Source organism: Halichoerus grypus, chromosome 10 (assembly GCF_964656455.1).
Source record: "Halichoerus grypus chromosome 10, mHalGry1.hap1.1, whole genome shotgun sequence".
NCBI classification, from domain to species: domain Eukaryota; kingdom Metazoa; phylum Chordata; class Mammalia; order Carnivora; family Phocidae; genus Halichoerus; species Halichoerus grypus.
In genome coordinates, this window is record NC_135721.1 from 131,049,677 (window position 1) to 131,061,719 (window position 12,043).

Consider the following 12,043-nt stretch of genomic DNA (forward strand, 5'->3'; position numbering starts at 1 on the left):
GCACTTTTGCCTTCCTGAGAGTCTTCCTCCATAAGGCAAATATTACAAAGTATATTTTATGAGTCCCTTGGCATAAAGACAAATGTAACCTAAGCTGGATTATAGTCATTCTTTTTTCAAATTTTAAAAGAAATGAAAACATTCTCATGGACTCCTAAGATACCATGGGCTGTAGGCGCTATGTGCACTGGACCTAATAGAGAAGTGGGCTCTGCTGGATGCAGGTGCGATCGTCAGGGGCCAGTGACAAAGATGGTGGATTTCTTTGAGGGAGTTTGGGGAGAACCTGTGGTTGAAAAACACAACTAAAGACGGAATTCTTCTTTGATGAATTTTGAAGACAAAATCCTCTTTTGATTGGAAGAGATTCTCTTCCTCATATCCTTTTTAAAATTGCCATAGTTACCATAAAAGTTTCAGCCATCAGCATGAAATGACATTTGAGTTCAAATGATTGTGAAGCCTTTTTGATTTAATGAAAAAGCAGAAAACAATCTGGAAAAAGAGACCGCAATTCATGGAAATGGTGTTTTGTGTCATTTTACCTGATTTGGAATGGGGTGGGAAGAAGGAATTGATGAAATGCTATAAAATGTTAGAATTTAAATAGGCCTTGATGTAAATAATGAATCATGCTTTGGGGCTTTCAAAATACACAATTTTAGTCTCCAGTTAAATAGGAGTCTGCTGGAGCCAATCTAAATATGTAGAGACTGGTAGCATGAAGCGTCACATAGAATACCTGTTTCCCTGAAAGTTTGAAATTACCGATTTGCTTGAGTCTGCACCATTCTTGAAGGCCTTTGACAAAGCACCAAAAGAAAAAAAAAATCCCTCAAGCAACTTAGATGATGTTTGTTCATGGGATTTGAATAGCTTTTAGCTAGTAACTGGTGTTTGTAACCTTTTATGAAGGTCTTTCAAAGCAAACAAACACATAGGAACGAGGGAACAGAAATAATGCACTGAGCAAATTCTAAATTTTACATAGGACACAACAGATGCTTACACATCTTCATTCTGCGTGCTTAACGATGGCTATGTGCCACGCAGGACAATGGGTAAGTGTAAAGTATGGGTTAATTTCAGGATTATAGCTGCTATTAACACAAAACCAAGACAGCACAAAGACAATAACGTGCCTTCCCATTCTGTCAAGAGTGGCAGGTGTAATTGCTGCAAGGACCAAGTAATGTGAGAACAGATGAATGTGGAGCCCACAGGAAAAGCCATTGTCAGGGCAAAGAAAATGGGTTAAGGCCCAACAGTTTTCTGATGCCTTTGGCCTTCATCATGATGAATGAGATAATCTTACCCCGAACAAAGATACGTTCAGTCCAGAAATGCTATGACTGGATCTAACCCAAGTGTCTCCCTCCCATGACCGTGGAGTGCACTTCGGTGAACAAGGCAGGCTGGGTAAGTAGGGGCCGCCCTGTTTGGAAGTGGCAGAAGTCTCTTGTTTACACCTGCCTTCATTGTCTTTTCAGTGATAAAGTCACTTTTATGGAACAGGGATTTCTAATTGTCTCTCATTTTAAGCTAGTATTTTTGTTTTTTAGAACACTTGGGAGTGGGGAGATGGCAAAGATAGGTGAGAGCATGTCCCATCCAAAGGAAGAAATGACCCTTTGGCTTTGCCCAGCTGTTGTTGTATTGGAACGTGGGCAAGACTTGCTGAATCTTCTGGTTGTTCAAAGGAAGCCAGAAATCTGAATTTCTTTCGGGGTAAAATCTCCCAATTTTTCAATGTTGTCAAGTCATTCAAAGATTTAAAAGACACCGAGAAGAACAGAACAATAAGGGACAAACAACAGATGTCTACACAGCCCAGTTCACAGGCAGTTCATGTAGGACTGTGAACATCATAGATACCTATAAAGACTGACAAATGCCTTTTCATTAATAGTAAAAAAAAGGAAATCTCATCTTTCCTTTGGAGTTTTAACCAAAGGACACTGTTCACTAATGCGTTCCCTATCTTCAACCCAAAGGAAAAGTTAATAAATATACGGCAGGGATATTTCTTACAACATCAATAAATGGCTTAAACGTGGTTTTGGTTTATGTCTTAGTTGCTGCAATGGGTTAAAAGAGATTTCAAAACATCGCTCAAAAGGAAAGCAGTATGACTTTTCTTCAGTAGACCAAAAAAAAAAAAAAAAAAAAAAAACCAAAACAGTAGTTGGCAGAGATTTTTTTCTTTAATAACAGTCAAGAAAACATCTAAACAAACTTAAATACCCCCAGAGAGAGTTTTCCAATAAGTCAATAAAGCAAAAGGGTTATTAACCTCAAGATGGACTTGCTGTTGGGATCACAGGAAAACCATCTGCCATGCGCCATTTTTTATTGACACTTCAGGGTAAACTAATAAAACTCTCCATTTCAATTAAATTTTGGAAACTCATGTTCCCTCTTTCTCAAATGCTGCAAACAGGCATATAACTGCAACAGCCCCTTTTTTTCTCAGGTCTCCTCTTGGCATGGGAAGCCAAGCCAAGGGCACATTCTAGTGTTTTCCTCACCACAGTCTTTGACACAGAAGTTTACTAGATGTGATGTTAACAAAAGGGGGAGAGTTAAAGCCCTTTTCATTTTTGCAGGTGAGCTTCTGGAGCCATTTGGAAATCAAATGTGGCTTTTTTTTTTTTTTTTAATAGGCTCCATACCCAGGGTGGAGCCCAACGTGAGGCTTGAACTCATGACCCTGAGATCAAGACCTGAGCTGAGATCACAAGTTGGACACTTAACCAACTGAGCCACCCAGGTACCCCTCAAATGTGACTTTAAAGTGCACTTTTGATCCTTTTCAGGACCTCTTAGAATCATAGTTTGGAGTTGAAATGGATCTTAGGGAATTATAACACAAGTTTTATGGATAAAAAATTGAGGCACGGAATGTCTGACTGGGTCAGGGTCAAGGAGCAAAACAAAATCAACTTCAGGTCCATGTCTGTGGTAGGCAGCCTTCTAAATCGACTCCCAGCGACCTCTGCCTCCTGGTATTCATTCCCTTGTGTAATCCACTTCCTTTGAATGTGGGCTGGATCCAGTGACATGTTTCTAATGAATAGAATATGACAGAAAGGATGGGATGTCACTTCTGTGTAGGTTACTCTCTGTTCCCTTCTCTCTCTCTCTTTTCCTTTTTTGCTCTTCTTACATGCTTGCTCTGATAAAGCCAGCTGGAGAGGCTCTTGTGGCAGAGAACTGAGGGGGACACCTGCCAACAACCTGGAACTGAGTCTGGAACTGAGGCCCTCAGCCCATAGCCCTGGAGGGACTGAATCCAACTAACCTGAGGGGACCTAGAACTGGATCCTTCAGATGAAGTTGCATCAACAGCCAACACATTGGTTGCGGCCTCATGAGAGAACCTGAGCCAGAGATGCCCAGCCAAGTAAGTGATGAATGCCTAACCCACAGAAACTGGAGGTGATCCCTGCATGCTCTTTCCAGCTGCTAAGTTTTGGGGGAAATTTGTTACACAGCAATAGATAACTAATATAATGTCCTAGGACTGTTGACTCTTAGGCCACTGTTCTTTGTCCAGTTGGCTGTCTTTATATTCTTTGTATATATTTTTTCAATTACTTTGTCCACCTCCTTTTTTAAAAAAAGGTTTATTTATTTTGAGAGAGAGAGAGCATGGCAGGGCGGGACAGAGGGAGAGGGAGAGAGAGAATCTCAAGCAGACTCCCTGCTGAGTGCAGGCCTGAGGCAGGGCTCAGTGTCATGACCCTGAGATCATAACTTGAGCCAAAAGCCAGAGTTAGACGCTTAACTGACTGAAACACCCAGGTGCCCTTGTCGACCTCCTATTAATAATCAGTCGCAGGACACTGTACTGGTTAAGGTCCAGGATACAAAGATGAGAGTGGCAGAATCCTTCTTCTCATAGAATTTTGCTTCAGTAAAGGAATTGAATTTTTAAGTGGCCATCTTGGGTAGAATACGAAAAGACTTCTGTAAAGACCAATAAAGACCAAATTCTTTGTTAGGAAAAACAACATAATAATGCTTACATTATTGGACTACTGTAAAAGACAAGAAAAGTTAACAGAAGTTGTGCTTTGTGCATGCCAAGCCCTATGCTAAGCATTTTGTAGATATTAATTCCTTTAATCTTCACAACTTTATGATGAAAACAGTAACATCTATTTTACAGACAAGGAATCTGAAGCAGAGATTTTAAGCAAGGTCACACTGGTAGAAATTGGCAGAAAAAAATATTTAAATCTGGGGTGTTTGGGTTCTAGAGTCTGTATTTTAACTAGTCTCCTGTTTCTAGAAAAATGAATAATGGGATAATATAGGTAAAGTGCTTAGCATAGTACCTGATGCAAATTAAGTGCTCAGTATGTGGTTCATATGATGATGATGATGATGGTGGTGGTGGTGGTAATGATTTTTATAAAAGGTAACTATTATGAAAACGATTATTATAAAAATTATTATAACTATTATACTCCCATTGTGGCATTGACTGGTAGCAGCAGATCCTTTATGTAACAAAGATTCTGTGATGTTTTGATGAAAGCTGACCCAAAGCACTCAAACCCTTGAGGATACCCATCCTCCTTGAAAGCCTTGAAAAAGGCTAATATTTTTTAAATGCCTGGGCCTGGAGGTATTAAGAAACTTTCTATCACAAGTGACCTAAAACAACAAAAACAAAAAAAACAAACAACTAACCAGCCAAAAATTTTGCCTCTAACTGATTTTAAGCTAAAAAAGAAATTTATTGGTGCATAATAACTGAACATTCAGAGGCAGGATTGGCCTCAGGCGGGGTGGATTCGGGGCTCACACGGTGTCATTTGGATTTATTCCTGATGCCATCTTCTGTGCTGGCTTTATTCTGGGAATAACGGCAATAGCACCCAGCGCCTTACAGCACCCAAGACAGATGGCTTTGGTGGCTCTACCTTCCTCTCTCTCTAGGTTCAAGCCACCTGTGACAATGAAAGGCTCTTTGGTGGCGCTCCAAGGAAACAGAGATTTCTTTTGACTGGAATGGCTTAGGTCACATGCTCATCACTGACCAATAGCAGGGCTATATGGTGGTTTCCTTCGCTGGCCTGGGTCCTGAGCTCTATCCTCAAGTGCACGGGGAGCCACATCCAGACCCATGATCTGAGAGCAGGAAGAGGGCTACAAAGAAGTGGGGATCGTTGTCAGGGAGGCAAATGGTGAATGCTCACTAGAAAGTGAGAAAGCCTCGAAATATCTACATATTTGACAGCCAATGCATTTTATTTTATTTTCTATTTAACTTTTTAAAAAAGATTTTATTTATTTATTTGACAGAGAAAGAGAGAGTGAGAGCAGGAACGCAAGCAGGGGGAGTGGGAGAGGGAGAAGCAGGCTTCCTGTGGAGCAGGGAACCCCATGCGGGGCTCGATCCCAGCAACTTGGCAATGTCTGAATGAATTAACAAAGGCTGTACAACATAGGAAAACACTGTTGTGTTAAGTTTTATAGAAAGTGGGGTTATAGAGATGAAAAATGCCATATAAGTGGGTGGGCACATGGCAACTCTATCATTTTTCACTTTGGCTTGTTAGCGTGGTTTTGATTCTATTCGAAATTTGCCTTTTCTAGGAAAGGAAGGAGTAACGGCAGCTAGAAAGTTATTCATTCTTCTTTATGCTTAGGAGTAAAAGGAAATGTGTTCTTTCTAAAGATGTGTGTATGTGTGTGTGTGTGTGTGTGCAAGCTTTCCTTTTGACTGGGCTTACTTATAAGGCACATGGAAATAATGGAATTAAATTTCTTCCTTTTCTTATGCTACATACCTTTATAAAGGTTGCTATAAATGTCATAGCTACTTTGTTTCCTGAAAAGTAATTTTCCTGTCAGTCTGACTGTTCCTTTGAGATACTGTATTATTAGTCTATGATGATTTCTTTAAAGTGCATCAAAGTATATGCTTCAGTGTATTTTTATCATTTCACTACATTACAGTGAAATTTTCCCTGGCTTCGAGACTTGTTTCTAAGTCACTAATTATTCACAAACGATGGTAAGATTGCTTTATTTTATCCTTCTAATGAAATGCATTGAAGTTTAAGGAAAACCCTTAACAGAGCTTAAAATGCCAAAAAGGGCTTAGGAAATGAAAAGTCCTTTCCAGTTACAATGTGAATTAAAAACAAAAAGGCTGAGGCATGTAGGGAAGTAGAGAAAGGAAGGGGAAGAGAAGTCTTCTTTGAGTATTTATGGTTTCTATGTCATCAGTGTTCAGAAAGTACATTCACGAACAATCCCAGAAATGGACAGAAAAGACCCGGAAGGTGTCAGTGATCATCCTGCTTCTACAAAGCGTTTAAACCTCTACCTTCTTTCGAATGTCTTGGACATTAGGAAGAATGTTTCCTAAGAAGGAGAGAAGATCATGAGGCAGAACGAATCCAATGTTTTTCGTTGTTCATCAAGAAATCATTGGCTCAAACTCACAAAATGCAGTCGTATTTTATTATATTTTCTAGTTATCCAAGATTTAGCTATAACAGAATCTTTTAAACAACACGTTTAAACAGAATGTGAACACCTTGTATTACACAGCATAATGTGATTGATTTACAGTCCATAAGAAAAGCCAATTTTCCTTTTTTGTGAGACATACTGATTTAAGACAAAAAGCAGTAATTGATTGCATCTTTGGAGGGCAAAGGTGAGCTGATGAGAGAGGGAATTGAAAGAGAGAGGAAAAAATATATGAAAAACAATCTACATATAAACATCTATTTCTGATATTTATTATTTCCAAGTTTTATTTTCCCCAAATGGTTTTCTTCAAGGAACAGAATTCATTCACATTCAGATACACACACACACACACACACACACACACACACACACACACACACACACACACACACACACAATGTATGTGTGCTGTTTGGCTGAGCCCACGCGCAAAATAAACAAGAAACATAGAGTTATTGATAGCTAAGATGAGCCAGGAATTATAGGCACACAGGTACCATCCTCTTTGCGGATGTTTACATGGAGTTTTCTTTAGCTCTCAAAACCTTAAAGGGTTTTAAGATGCTTCAGAGTATTACTTGTCTAATTGGATATTTAGGAATGCAATGACTTCTTGAAGAATACCTTAATTCAGAGAAAACTCTTATTTGTAATTATAATGAGTAGGTTCCTCTGTCTCTTTGGAATTGATAATGAGCTTGTGGGCTTCCTTCTGCATTGTCTTCATCTTTATCTCCCTTTTAAATCTCCTTCATTATCTGCTATTTATTTTACTAAAGGTGATCACAGCTTTATTAGTCACTGCTTGATTAACCATAGCGGGATTCAAAATGAGCTTATATGGACTGTGAAAACAAATGCAGGTAATGGCCCAAGCTTGGACCTTTTGAGTTTTTCCTTTTCCCCTTGACTTCCTCAAGAACTTCCATGTGCCCTTGAAAAGGATGTGTGTTCTTCTGGTCTGGGCGGAGTGTCAATAATGTCAATGAGGCAAGTTGGTTGATAATTAATTCAAGTCATGTATATCCATATTGATCTTCTGTCTACTTATTCTATCAATTTTTGGGAGAGGGATATTGAAATCTCTGACTACAATTACGGGTTTGTCTATTCCTCCTGTCAGCTCTATCAGTTTGGCTGCATGTATTTGAAAGCTCTGTTGCTAGAAGCATGAACATTTAGAATGCTTGAGTTGAAGGACAGCTCCCCATACACAGCCAAATTCCAGCTAGTGATCAGGACGACAATCACATGAATCGGATATAAAGAGTGATACAAGGAAAGAAATGAGGGTTTGAATTCTCATGTCATTGGTGACATGGAAAGTGCAAAGCAGTGTGAAATGGGTTGAGGCAAGAGCAGTAGAAGACTGAGGATAGCAAATAGGACCCAGAATGCCCATGTTTAATGTGGAAATATCATCTGATTCAGCAGATGAAAGAGGGTAAGCAAGGCTGGACATCTTTGTGGGGCAATTTATCTTAGTGTTTTGCTTCTCGGAGTTCCCCAAGCAAATATATATTGATCTGGCATGCTGATACTAGGTATAGAGGTTGATCCCAAACACATGCAGTCCTGTCCTCAGGGAGATTCTGGGTCAGTAGAGGTGGGGGTGGGGGAATAGATGTCCATGGAACATTCCCACACATCATATAGAACTACTTTGGAAAAAACCACGGTTCAACAAGAGCATATAGCTGAAGGCCCTTCTCTCATCTGTTGGGTTAAAAAAGAATCCTTAAGCATGAACTCTTTGAGCTGAGGTCTAGGGAAGGAGCTTTCTCCATCAACTCAAGCTACCTTAATAAAATACTCCAGACTGGGTGGTCTAACAACAGAAATTTATTTTCTCACAGTTCTGGAGGCTGGCAGTCCAAGGTCAGGGTACCAGCATGGTTGGTTTCTGATGAGAGCTCTTTTCCTGGCTTGCCGATGGCCCCCTTCTTGCTGTGTCTTCACATGGTAGGGAGAGAAAAAGAGCAAGCCCTCTGTCATCTCTTCTGATAAGGACATTAATCTTATCCCGAGGGCCCCATCCTGAAGACATCACCTAACCCCAGTCCCCTCCCCAAAAGTCCCACCTCCTTTTTTTTTTTTTTTTAAAGATTTTATTTATTTATTTGACAGAGAGAGACACAGCGAGAGAGGGAATACAAGCAGGGGGAATGGGAGAGGGAGAAGCAGGCTTCCCGCGGAGCAGGGAGCCCTATGCGGGGCTCGATCCCAGGACCCTGGGATCATGACCTGAGCCGAAGGCAGATGCTTAACAACTGAGCCACCCAGGTGCCCCAAAGCCCCACCTCCTAATACCATCCCACTGGAGGTCAGGGGCTTCCACATATGAACTTTGGGAAGACACAGACATCCAGTCCACAATGGCAAGTGTTAATGAAAATGAAGTGGAAGATGGAAGGAGCAGTTTTCCAGGAAGGAACTCTGTGCTTCGCTTTCTCCCTCTCATCCCCCTTCTCTGACTGTTCCTAGGACCAGCCACTTTCACGTCTGCAACTCACAATCCAGCAACCACAGCACGCAAAGATGGCAGCCTCCCTCCCTGTTCCACCTTCTCGTTCCACCTGTGCTCCTGCCTCCACCCCCAACTTTAGCTGAGGAAACGCACGACCTTCAGACATGCCAAAGGTATGCCCGAGTTGAGTGACAGCCCTCCACATCGTCAGAACTCCCGTGTGTTTTTATTTTTCTACATCTTCTTGATTCTTCATCTCCGTGATGTTCAGCGCAAACCAGAACATAAGCAGACAGATGGTCTGAGTGGGCGAGTGTTTTAGCTTAATCCCAAAACACTTGCCATCGGTCCCAGCTCTTCTCCTCCCTCTCAGCTTCAATTAGTGACGTCACAGCGACCTCGCTCCCTGGCTGGTAAGCACAAGGGAATCTTTCTGGTACAGTTTTTTGAAAGATTAAGGGATATGAAGAGGAGTTCAGAGTCCATCTTTTCCGGAAGAACCTCACCCAGTTAAGATCTCTTGATTAACCACTGTAAGATAACACCACTACTACTAAGAACCACGACTGAAAAATTCATCGTACACTTATTAGTATCAGGCACTGTGCTGAGTACTTTCCAAAGATTTCGTTTTCCCTGCCACTCTGTTAGGTAGATACTCCTAGGCTTGTTTTAGAGATGAGAGTAACTTATAACCAGCTAATATTTTTATTTATGTATTCCCTCCCCCCTGCCTCAAATATTTATGAAGGATCTACTATCCTTAAGGCATATCATGCACAACTTGTTACCGCCTTTCAAGACCCTTTTAGCCTGAAATGGGAGAAATTAACAACAACTAACATTTATTGAGTTCATTTATTGAGTCCTTACCATGTCTCGGACACTGTATTTTCAATCTGTAGTTATTTAATGCTTTTGCCAATCTTTTGATGTCGGTTCTGTTTCTGCCCCATATTCTGCAAACAGGGAAGCTGGAGCATACATTGCTTAAGGGAAATGTCCCCCAGATCATGTATTTTCTAAGTGGTAGAGCTCAAACTTAGACCTTGGGGGCCTGTCTTCAGTTCTCTTGATCCTGCATATCTAACCACCATCCCATGCAGACCTATCTTATTTAAAATGTGTGTGTGCACGCACACACACACACACACACACACACATTCTGTAAACATGGACCAGCTCAGAATAAGTCCCTGCAATGAGAGGGTCAGCTTCTTTAGGGAGGAAGTCTCGCTCATCATTTTGTCCCCAGGACCCTCATGTAGTGATTCAGGATGTGGTGGTGTTGATTTTGCTCCCCGAGAAACATTTGCAATGTCTGGAGACATTTTTGGTTGTCGCAGCTGGGGGGGGTGCTACTGGAATTTAATGAGTAGAGGTCAGGGATGCTGCTAATGCACGAGACAGCCCCTCACAACAGAGAGTTATACAGCCCCAAACGTCAGGAGTGGTGAGGCTGAGGAACCCTGCCCTAATATAAGGGTTAACACAGAGACAGTGCTCAATATATTTCATGGAATGAATTTCAAATCATATACCAAGAACCTCCACCAAATAACAATTCACCAAAGATAACTTTCCACTTACCTTTCAAAACCCAGTTCAAGCATCATCTCTTCCTGGAAGGCCCTCTGACAATCCTCAGGCAGCTTTGTTTTGTTTGGCTTTAGTTTTTTATCCTAGTCAATATTGGCTTATTTTAGTAACTTTTTCTTTCACCACTTGGCTCTTCAGCCCCGATCAGGAATGCTGACGGTAGCTTAAGGATGACATAATTAGGCCAAAATATGTTTTTTTAAAAAGCTCTAGGATCTATTTCTTTTTTCTTTTTTTTTAAAGATTTTATTTATTTATTTGACAGAGGCACAGCGAGAGAGGGAACACAAGCAGGGGGAGTGGGAGAGGGAGAAGCAGGCTTCCCGCCGAGCAGGGAGCCCGATGTGGGGCTTGATCCCAGGACCCTGAGATCATGACCTGAGCCGAAGGCAGACGCTTAACGACTGAGCCACCCAGGCGCCCCTAGGATATATTTCAAAGTAAAAAAAAAAAGCCTATGGATTTTCCATGGCTCTGTAGGTGGTAGGATAGGATTTAAACGGTAAATTTCCAACCATAAAGAGTTATCTGTCTTTTAATAAAATGCAAACCTTCTGTCCAGTTGCTGAATCTCTTGGGGTGGCAGGGAGGGGGGGGGTTCTGTTTTCTTTACTTCTCAGTAGGGCATTCTTACAATTTTTTAAAGTCCGGTTTATTTACCTACAGCAAAATTCACCCTTTTAAAGGCCATGGTTCTATTTATTTCAACAAATGCATACAGTGGTGTAACCAGAGCAGAACCATACACACAATCTGTTAACAGTGAGCCTTTTACTTTTTACTCTGTATTTTATTTTTTACAAGAAGCACATATTACTCTTATCAGCATTTTCTGTCTGATCTGTTGAGGTATAATTTACAGACAGGCAAATGTACCGTTTGCTGTTCTCAGAGTTTCTACAAATGTATACAGTCATGTAATCACCACTGCAATCATGATGAAGAACATTCTGTCATCTCTGACAATCCACCAAAGCCATTTGCAGTCAGGCAACCCTCCGTCCTCCCCATACCTCTAGCAGCTCCTGATGTGATTTCTGTCCCTGTACTTTCGCTGTTTCCAGGATATCAGACTAATGGAATCATAGAGTAGTGTGTGGTATCTTGTATCTGGCTTCTTTCATTTAACATAATGCTTTTGAAATGCATCTGTCAAGGAATGTATCAGTAGTGTGTTAATTTTATTGCTTTTCATTCACTCCTGTGGCAGGCCCATAGCTCCTTGATCCATTTCTCAGTTGATGGATATTTGAATGGATGGATATTTGAGTTACCTGAAGTTTTTGGAAATTATGAGGAAAGCTGCTATAAACATTTGCATATAGGGTTTCATGTGGACCTAAACTTTCATTTTTCCTGAGTAAATACTAGAAGTGGGATTGCTGGGTCCTGTGGTAAGCGCGTGTTTATAAGACACTTCCAAACTATCCTCCAAAGTGCTTGTGCTGTTTTGCCTTCCCACTAGCCATGCAGAATCCTCGC